General features: G+C 35.9%; 1 non-coding gene across 1 annotated transcript; it reads left to right on the forward strand.

Annotated features, from left to right (window-relative positions):
- Nucleotides 1–10532: 10532 nt before the first annotated feature.
- LOC121219681 (small nucleolar RNA R71) lies at nucleotides 10533–10638 on the forward strand. Its single transcript, XR_005916572.1, has one exon. It is a non-coding gene; the product is annotated as a small nucleolar RNA R71 (small nucleolar RNA).
- Nucleotides 10639–10972: the final 334 nt, after the last annotated feature.

A 10972-nucleotide genomic window follows, 5' to 3' on the forward strand; every position in this document is an offset into this window, starting at 1 on the left:
AAATCGATGAAGAATGTGCTTTGGAAATATTTGACCATCTAGGTCATTATTATTCGAAAGTATATATGTGGCAGCCAAGTGTTGCGTTTAATGATATTATAGATCGAGATGAAGCTCTAGATTAACTTCATCGAACAGTTGAAATGAATGAGCAATGATAGTGATTGAGAACACTTTGTTTTGCTTAAAACTTACTAAGCATTAAATGCTTACTCCGTTCTTTGAATCTCTGTTTTATAGATTTTGGTTCGTCAGCTATCGAACTCGGGATTATTGAAGTCGAAGTTGCCCACACTATCAAAACCCTTTTGGTACACTTTTGGTTGAACTCTGAAAATGGCATGTATAGGACTACCCTTTTGTTGTTGGTCATGTACCCTTCGGTTTTGTATAATTTTGGATAGCCATGCGAAAATGGCTTATATATGTTTGAGCATAATGTTATAATCATTTGGTATGGATATGGTTATTGAGAGGTGTGGATATGCTTAACAAGGATTGGCCATGGGAATGGTTAATCACTATCATAATTTGTGCTATTTATGCTAAAAGGGCTAGTTGAATATGGAAACTATGAAATAGGTAAAGTCTACCTTAAAGGCAGATGCTGAGAGCAGCAGTGATGTAGATTTGGAAAATCACTAAAAATACTAGTAATGGAATTAAATAGTGAATAAATTATTTAAATGAACCTTGATGAATCCACTTTAATATGGAAGAAACGAAACGGTCATATGAGTGGTATGTTAAGAGATAATTAGGTTTTCGTGAAACAGGGCCAGAACAGTTTCTGGATTTCCTGTTCCGACTTTGGAAATTCATTATAAATTAACCAGAGATAATTAGGAGTTATTCCATATATGTATAGATTCCTCTCTGAGTCTAGTTTCTATAGAAACAAACAGCATCAGTATTGAAGCCCTGTACAGGGAGATATCCAAATTGTAATGCATGAAGGTCAGTGTAGTCGCACCCTGTAACAGGGGAGACTTTAACTAATAAACTGTACTAATTGGCCTGACCAAAAATTCTAGAAAACAATATGTAGATGGATATATGAGTCTAGTTTCAGGGAAAAATCACGAAACTGATTTTCGAGTTGTGAAACTCAAGATATGATTTTTAAGGTGAGACGACACAGTTAGCCAGCTGTCTGGAAATTTTTAAAATGGACTGCGATAGTAAGCGAATTTAGTCTGTGAACCCCTCGTGTCCGACTCCGGCAACGGTCTCGGGTACGGGGCGTTACACGTACATGGTGGACAAACTTGACTTACCGACTATCAAGCATCCAAGCCCCTATAAATTGCAATTGCTCAATGAAAGGGTCAAATTGAAGGTGACTAAGCAAGCAAGGATATCATTTTCCATTGGAAACTACCATGATGAAGTGTTATGTAACGTTGTGCCCATGCATGCGGGCCATATCTTACTTGGAAGGCCATGGCAGTTTGACCGGTGAGTAAAACATGACAGTTTCGCTAACCAATACTCGTTTCAACATAAGGGTAAAAATGTTACTTTGGTACCCTTGTCTCCATAGCAAGTCAAGGAAGATCAACAGTGCCTTAAGGGATCCATGGAGCAAGCGAAAGAAAAAGAGAGCATTGAAAAAGAAAATGAAAAAGAAAGAAAATAAAAAACTAAAAGAAAAGAAAGCGAGCTGTGAGAAGAATGAGAGTATCGAAAAGGAAAAAGAAAACAAAAGAAAAGCGAGTGAGGAAAAGAAAGAAGTATTGAATAACCATTGTTTTCTTATCTCTTCATTCCAGATTAATTCGAATAAGGAGCCCTGATTGCACTACAACTTCGAAAAGAGAAGGTTTGAGATGATTAAAAGAGGTAATCCTGAATTTAAAAATTTTACTCTTCACGGTGAACAAGGTATGAATTCTGGAACTCCTCAATCAAAGTCTTCTTTGAATGACAATGAAATTCATTTAAATATGTTGATTCCTGAAATTTGTTTGAAATCTTCTGAAAATGATCGCTCTATTTTATTAAACAATGATAAATCTGTTTGGGATGACAAGAAAGTTTTGACGAATGAAAAATGTGATAGTGAAAGCCATGATCTGTTTAGAAATTTTCACTTTTCTGAATTATAAATTGAATTTGATAATTTCCTGATGTTTTGCATGTTTCGAATGACCCTTCTATTGCTAAGAGAAGAACAATTCAGTCTTTTTCAAAAAAGAATTATGTTGATATCTGTTTCACAATTCATTAACATTTTTAACAATCTGATTTCTTGTCAAAAGATACCCTCCATTCTATGCTCAAAGGTAAACTTTCAAAGTGACCTATGGCTCGACTTGAGGACAAGTTGTTTTGAAGAGGGGGAGGATGATATAAGCACGGTCGAGAGCTCATCGAATGTGAGCCAAGCATCACTTGAGCTTCCTAAAGGCATGATACGAGCTCACCCAAGACGCTAGATGCTGAATCCATGAAGTTTCCTTCGGGGCCAATCACTCGAGCACATGCCAAGAGGTTCCAAGATGCCGTAGCAAGCTACATTGCTCGAGTATGGAGTGATGGGTTGGCCTAACATAAAACGCCCAGCTCAACTAGCTTGATTCGCACCTTTCTACAAGCTGATTTTAGCTCGTATCAGCTCAATTCAGCTCAATTCGATACTTAGCTAGCTCAATGAGCTGATTGCATTTATTTTGAATAAATTAAAATTAGTTGTGTTAATTTAAATCAGCTCAAATCATTTAATTAAATAAATGTGTTTACATCTGGACATTTTAATTTAGATTATTAAATGTGTCTTATATTAGTACATGTTTTTAATATGTCCTTGTTAAGTCATAAATTAAATATGTTTAGTTCAATTACAAAGTTTTTAATGTGTCTAGATTAAGACAAATTTATTAGTGGCTGCTAATTAATTTGTCTTAGCCGAATTAATGTGCAGACTTTTAATATGTGCTGATTTCATGAGTATTAATTATGTCTTAACCGAATTTATTTGGTATTTTTTCAGATGAATCAGTTAGCTTAAAGGCAAAGGAAGTCGATAAAGGAGGAGCATGTATTTGGCACATGCATGGACGACAATTAAAGTGCAGCTGCCTTGTGACTTTTCATACAGCTCAATGGACTCCCAGCTGCAATTTTGAGCTTCTCCAAGGGTCAATTTCGTGGAGTGCAATGGCCAAAAGTTATCTCACAAATTCCAGTAGCCAACAAGCTTGGAGGCTACTCAGATTCGGCCAAGATGCATGTCTTTTCAAGCTGATCATTTTTCTTCCCCAAAGCAACAATTAAGCTCTTTTAAAGCATTAGCTGAATGTGAATTTTCACCATTAAAAGGGCCAGCCGAACCATCTCTTCTAGAATGATAACGCTCATATTTTTATTCAAGAATGTATCTAGGAAATTTCTAGGAAGTTTCCTAAAGAAACTTAAGGCATAAGGATCTATTAAATAGGCTATTCGGCTGCCTTAGTCCAGCCTATAAATAGACCATGTAATTCACATTTGGAGGTTAATGAACAATTTTATAAATTTGCTAAATTGTGAGTTTGTTTTCAACTCTCGTTTCTCTCTAAAGACTTGTCTGACTTATCAAGCATCTTTGTGACGTCAAACTTGTCTTTTTTCTATTCGAACTTATCACTTTTAAACCCAAAAGTGTGGCGTTCAAACCATACCGAGGTTCCTATCATCCTTGATAGTGGGTTGAGGTTTCCATCTATCTACATTCCATTCTGTCCATCACCGTCCCAACCTAAATATTCACATAAGTTTCGGGTTAACACACCTTTATTGTGTTAGTTCAACTTTAAATCCTTAACCCATTTCCATCCATCAAATTCTGAAGCATTCCAAAAACCCTATTGAACCTATTTTGAGCTTATATATCTTCCTTTCGATAACCTTATTTTGAAAAGCTTTCATCCTACTCCATTCACGATCGGGCAAACCATTACGACTCAATTCTCTAATCGAGGCAAGTGCGTATCAAGGTGCCATGACTAGAGCTTGAGCTAAGGACTTCTAAGAAGCTGTTTTGGCATTATTTATTGAACTTTGGAGTGAGAACAAGCACAATGCCGAAGCGGAAGCTCGGATAAGAATTTTAACAAGTCCTTGCACTCTCGTGTGAGCTGACTTTAGCTCATTTCCAACTCATCAATCTTCAGTCAGCTCTAATCAGCTCGTTGGAACTTGATTCGGCTCGTTGAGCTCATTTTAAATTATATTCAGCTCGTTTCTTTTTATATTTTTCAATAATTAAGCATTACTTTTATTTTAATCATTTTACAACAGCTCATGACCGAATATATTAGCTCAAATTAGCTTGATACGTTAATTGTTATTTTTAAGCTAGCCGAATTAATCACTAGTTGAGTTATTATTTGTGAGCTTTATTTATTATGTGTTTGATGTGTTTATTATTTATGTAGGTACAGCCGCATGTGGAGTTTCATTTATGGCCTGGTGCATGTATGGCTAGGTTCATTTGGAGGAAGGATTCATGCACGGGTTTGGTTCAAAGAATGTACGGATGCATGTATGACTACCTACATTGAATGGTGGCTGTCCCATAGATTTCCAAAGCATCTATTCAGCCAAGAGGCAGCAACCAACTTAAACCTTAACCACATTCATGAAATGGAGCCAAGTGCACATACATGAACAGTATGGTGGAACGAATCAGAAGATGCATGCATAACTAGTTACATCGAATGGAAGAATGCATGAATGCTTGCCTACATGCATCATGTGATGGCTATTGGTTTCTTATGTTATTATTTGGCCAAGAGGTACCTATTGGAGGGGATTTTCACACCATGGTCGAACCTAGACAAGGCCATTGCCTCCCATGCATTCACCAAGATCCAAGTTCACTTCTTTAGTTATGAAGTTGTCCATTAAACCTTTTCTTCATCCGAATATAGACATAGTCACTAGGGGAGTTCAATTACTTAATTATAGCTGAATTTCTTACTACTTTAAGTCTTGTATCTTTTGACCATTCGGCTATCCCTAGTAGCTTATAAATAGTTTATTTGTTTATCGTAAAAGGTTACAGAATTTGATCATTAAACTTAATAGAACTTTTGTTCTTGTGAGGTTACCTCCTCTCTTCTTTTGTTCGAGTCTTGAATCGACTTATCTATCTTACTAGTGGCGTCAACCCAAACTCATTAAACTTATCACCAAACCGGTGTGGCGTTCAACCATATTTTTATACCTTTGGTTCTTACCTCTATATAGGTAACGGGTCAAGGTCCATCTTCAACTTTCATTTAATCCACCTTAAGCAATATAAGTATCGGGGCAATACTTTTATAGTATTGAATCATTCTTGAAGCTTGAGTTCATTCTACCATTCCATTATCTATCAACTTATAATTCATTTCTTTATTTTAAACCGAACTTATCTACCATCAAACCTAGCCTATCTTTGAACCCATTTTGCCTACTTCCACTTATAAATCAACCTAACTCCATTTACTTACAAAATTGAACGACTCTTCTCGTTGACGATCGAGGAAACAACTGACTCGACTCTACATCATCGAGCCGACTCACGTCATTGCATTTGAGGTGCCTTTGAATGGCATATTGGTTGGTTTAATTAGGTATTTTGGAATGGCAAATATATGTATGTTTTAACAAGGTTTTGGTGCCTTGAAAATGTGCACAAAAGATCTAAATGTTCAAGCATTAAATGGTATTGGAAATTGCTTGATTTTAGGCAAAATTAAGTCCACACGAGCGTGTGACTCAGCCGTGTGTGACACACGGCCTTGTCATCTGAGAGTTCCTTTGTATGCAAGTCAGTAAGTTACACGGTCTGACACACGAGCGTGTGGGGCAACTCGAAGAGTTACACGGCCTAGCACATGGCTGTGTGACCCTACAAAGAGAGTTACACGGGCTGGTACACGTCCATGTGTCCCTAGTTTGAAGGTTACATGGCCTGAGAAATAGGCATGTGTCTCAGTCGTGTGAGGCACATGGCCTGGCCATGCGACCATGTGACCCCTGTTTCTAAATTTATGTGAACTTTTCTTAGACTTTCCAAAGTTTTGACCCCTCATCAGGTATGTTCCCTCTACGCGACACCACAGGAGGTGTAGAGGATGTACATTCCTCTTAAGCAAACAAAACCAAAGGTGTGAGTCGCGAGGAAATGATCCAAGGCACATTCCTGCATATAAATATTTACATTCACATGTCTATGATAAATATCAAATCTAGTCTAACATACACAAACAAAACCAAAGGTGTGAGTGGCGAGGAAATGATCCAAGTCACATTCCTGCAAGAAAACTTTAGAATAAAGGCAATGCATTCCCGTTCCTAGCTCAATTTTAAACAAATTTATACAATTCAAACAGAGATATCTCAAATAATTCAAGTATTCAGAGAAATTTAGACACACGGGTTGCGTAACCCCAGTTCGTACATTAATAAATTAGGTCCGAGTGTTAGATAACCTAGGCTCTGATATCACCAAATGTAACACTCTATACCCGGATCGGTCGCCAAGCCCAAGTAACAGGGTGCTACACCAACATCACATCATCACACATTACACCATGTCTCATTAGCTTACAAACGTCCTCACATTTAAACAATGTTTAAGTCTAAAATACCCTAGGTGACGTTAAAATTACTAAACATACATAAAACAACCATATTACTAGTTAGACGCATGCTTTAAGTCCACCTAATGGAAATTACCAAAGAAGTCATGTAGGTATTGATAAACACTCAATGGTATTGATATTTTTCATAAAGGGTATCGATACCATTTAGAAAATCGGTACCTTTCTAGCATTCTATTTCTTTACAAAATTTAAAACCCAGCAATTTATCGATATAATTCAAAAAGTATATATATTTTCACCCCGGGTATTGATACTTGAGAATTGGTATCGATACCAAATTAAGCTACTAACTTCCTGCACATTCATGTCAACAGGGAGGTATCGATACTAAAGTTCTGATTATCGATACCTCTATAAAATAGAAAAAAGCAGAGTAAAATAGGGCGTTTAGCACAACCAATAATATACCAATTCATCATGCATCTATAAATTTGAAAATTAAACATCCAAAAATATCCAAAAATTATAGCTCAAAGCATCATTAACATTTCCAAGCCAAGACAACCCAATAACACATTATCAACTCCTAAAGGCTAAGATTATATCAACTATTTAAGACATCATAATAATAAAACAAAATGTCTACCACATTGCCTTATTCCCATAGTTCAAAGCATAATACAAGTTCACCTACTAAAAATCTAGAGCCTAACTTGGACCACTTTTTTGGAATTTTCGCACCACCCGTATCACTCACACCATAATGCTAACTTTCTGCAAGGTTTAAAGAGAGTGGGTGAGCTTAAACAAGCTCAGTGAATACTCAGAAAAACCACCAAATAAACATGATAACATGCATTAAAATAAAACAATCATAGCATAATTAGTTACACAATTTACTATTATGTCATATTAAAATACTCATACCATATCTACCAACTCATAGAGATTTACAATCACATATTTAAGCATACATCACATTTGATAAAATTACATTTAACGATAAATTTGCACTTGAGGCAATGAAACATAAAAGTGGGCTCTATCACCATACATTGGATACTCGGATCTCCAACACATCATTGACTCGAAGAGTCGAACATATCCTAAAAACATAGGATTTAGTTAACACTCTCCAACATACCAACGTATCTTGGTGAATGGAGCTGAACTCGCATTCCCTTATCTCTCCAAAACAGTCTCGGGCCTTAGCGCCTTAAATCACAACACAAAGGGTGAGTACTCACAAATCCTATGGCATGTGAACTATATCCAACGGTCTCAATGTTCACAAGGCCAAAAGATCAACAATTATACATACACATTCACTTACCATTTTCTGCACACTATCACTGTATGTTCACATTATAAGCACAACATCATCACTGTCATTTAGCATGTATAACATACCCTCAATCATCACATTCACAATAGTCATTACAGTAATATTTCACATGTCACATTAGCACATCTTAATACTCAATCCACAACACATAATCACATATTTCGCAAATTAAACAAGAGGTATAAGAAAGATTACACTCAGAACTTAGAGTAGGGGTTTAGGCTACTCCTAAGCTCCCAATTAACAATATGAATTGTGTACTAGCAGCGATTCCAAACACTCACCGTTCACGCTTTTGCTTAGACACCGAAAGCCTAAATTAGCTTTTCCTTTCCTTTTTCCTTGCTCGTTGAAGGCTCCAACAGTTTTGAATCTTCACCAAATTAAATCACATATCAAACATAATTAATTTATAGCTATAAACACACCTAAACAATAAAAAATACGGGTCCAAGGTTCTTACCCCTTGGAATTGAAACTTTCGACTTGCAAATCTGAAACACTAAAATCTCAACTCCTACTTGTTCCCATTGCATAAAACTGATTCCAATAATCTAATTATATGTCTAAGAATAATTCCCAACCTTCAAACCACACAAAACTACTCAAAATTTTGGTTTCAAAATTTCGACGTATAATGACCATTTTCACGAAAACTCAATAAAACCTTAGAATTCTTTAATGAAACTTTAAAGAAAGTTTAAAAACCTTCTATCACATTAAAAAAGTTGAAAAATAGTTTGAAACATCATTTTCATTCAAAATCCCAAATTTCACCATTAATGACCCAAATTTCAGCATTTATTCAAAACTTTTGATTCAATAGATAAAAACTCAATCTAAAAGGCTAGATATCATAAAAAAAACTAATATAAAATGAAACATTACATTCATTGAGAGAAAAAAAAGAACATTTGATTGAAAATTCAAAAAACACACAAGTTTGAATGATAGAAAAATTAATGGTGTTTTTTATATTTTTCTTGAAATTCTAGGGAGGTTTAATGTTTGGAAGATGATAGAAGTTAAAAGAATTGATGTTTAAAAGATCAAATTGAGTGAATGGTGTTTTGGAAATGAAGGGACGATAACAAGTGGTAAGGGAACTAGTTTTCGTGAGTTTGCTGTAGGTGGGGAAAAATAGATCAATTTTAAACTTTGGTATATTTACCCTTTTCGTACTCCTAATTTTAACCCCCTTTACAAAACAATTCACATTTTAAAATTGAAGGTATTTTCTACTTCATTTTAAAAAATTGATTTAACTATAAAAAAGCCATAGACGAAGACATTTCTGGTTTACCATGCTTTGATTTTTTGAACACATTTTGGGCTAAAATACGTAAATTACCCTCGAAACTACTAGGCCCAATTTTGGAGTGTGACATGCTCCCTATCTCTATGGGGATTTTAAAACTTCTCGGGGTCTTTTAGCTTTTGTGGAACCTGTCTAGATATAATGGCACTACAAGAAACACTTATATTAACTTGTTCACCTGTCTTAATTTTCCTACGCCTAGACATGATTTCTTTTAAAAATTTGGCATACTTAGGGACTTTCTCAATTAGTTCGATTAAGGGCAAGTTGACATTTAACATTTTAAACAATTTTAGAAAGATTACAAACTCGTTTGCATCCTGCTCTTGTCTCTCTTCCAACCTTGAAGGGAAAGGTACCTATGTGATAGCAGGTTCCTTGGTCGACTCTTTCTCCAGCTCAACTACTGATTCAGTTACCACTTCTAGTTCTAGTTCTTTTCCAGCCTCTTGGGGATCCTGTTGAAGATCTTCTACATTCTTTCTTGTCTCTTCTTGTGTTAGAGTTTCTAGGCTACTTAAGATTTTGCCTGAACGGAGCACGGTTACTTTCACATGCTCCTTCCCTTCCTTTCGAGGATTATTTTAAGTATTGTTAAGAATGCTGGTGCTAATTTGTCTTTTGATATGTGCTATCATTCTCATTAATTGACTTATTTGATCTTCCAACTTAGTCAATATTTTTGTCGAGTTAGTGCACTCAGATTGCACTTGCTTTACATATGCCCTCATTGACCGCATTTCCCCTTTATCCGACCCAAGCGTTGCCCACATACATTATGGTCATTTGGGTTGGCCTTTTCAAAGGTTTCTGTAAATAAGAAGGTTGATAATTAGCATTTTTTTACTTGATTAGAACTAGTACCTCCTCGATTTCCTCCACATCTCAGGTTAGGGTGATCTCTCCATCCGAGGTTATAAGTATTTGAATAAGGGTTTCAACCCTATTCCCTATGTACTTCATGTCCTCGGTTGGATTTTTTATATAATGGAAGTGCAATTTATCGCCTCTATTTATGGATGGTGCACTATTTGGGGACTCTATGCGGTTAAATCTATCCATTTACTGTTGATATATTTCATCCTCCTAGACAACCTTCATTGTAGCTGGTCTCTGACCATATGTATATCGTTCAGTTGGCCACTGATAGTAATTCATCGCAATATTTTCTATTAATTCGTATGCATCCTCGTACATTCGGTTCATTTAGGCTCCTCTTGCGTCTCAATCCAATCCCGACCTTGTGTGTACTTCCAACCCATTGTAAAATATTTACAGTCGTAACTACTCGGGTAATCCGTGATGCAGACATTTCTGAATCAGCGTCTTAAAATGCTCCCAAGCTTCGTGAAAACTCTCTCCCTCTAACTGTTTGAACATAGCAATCTCCTTTCTTAGCTGGATTCTCTTGCTAATGGGGAAGAAATGTTTATTTGAACTCACTAACCTTGTGAGACTTGTGATACCTATAGGTTAATAATGAACTCTTGTTCTTGTTATGGTATTTAATTGAGAAATGTTTAAGTTACAACCGTTACAGTAAGTTAAAGTTTATATTTAATACGAACTTAATAGGCTTTACGTAAGATTAGCTTGTGTTGGTTCTTCTTCCTTGTAGATCGTCGGATTTGAGCTATCGATTGGATTGATTTTGGAGATCACAATATTCGACAAATTTTTCAGTATCTAATTGTTTTTGCTCCGGTTATAATGGCATGTAAATAGGGTTTTGGT

Source organism: Gossypium hirsutum, chromosome D07, assembly GCF_007990345.1.
Source record: "Gossypium hirsutum isolate 1008001.06 chromosome D07, Gossypium_hirsutum_v2.1, whole genome shotgun sequence".
Taxonomy (NCBI): domain Eukaryota; kingdom Viridiplantae; phylum Streptophyta; class Magnoliopsida; order Malvales; family Malvaceae; genus Gossypium; species Gossypium hirsutum.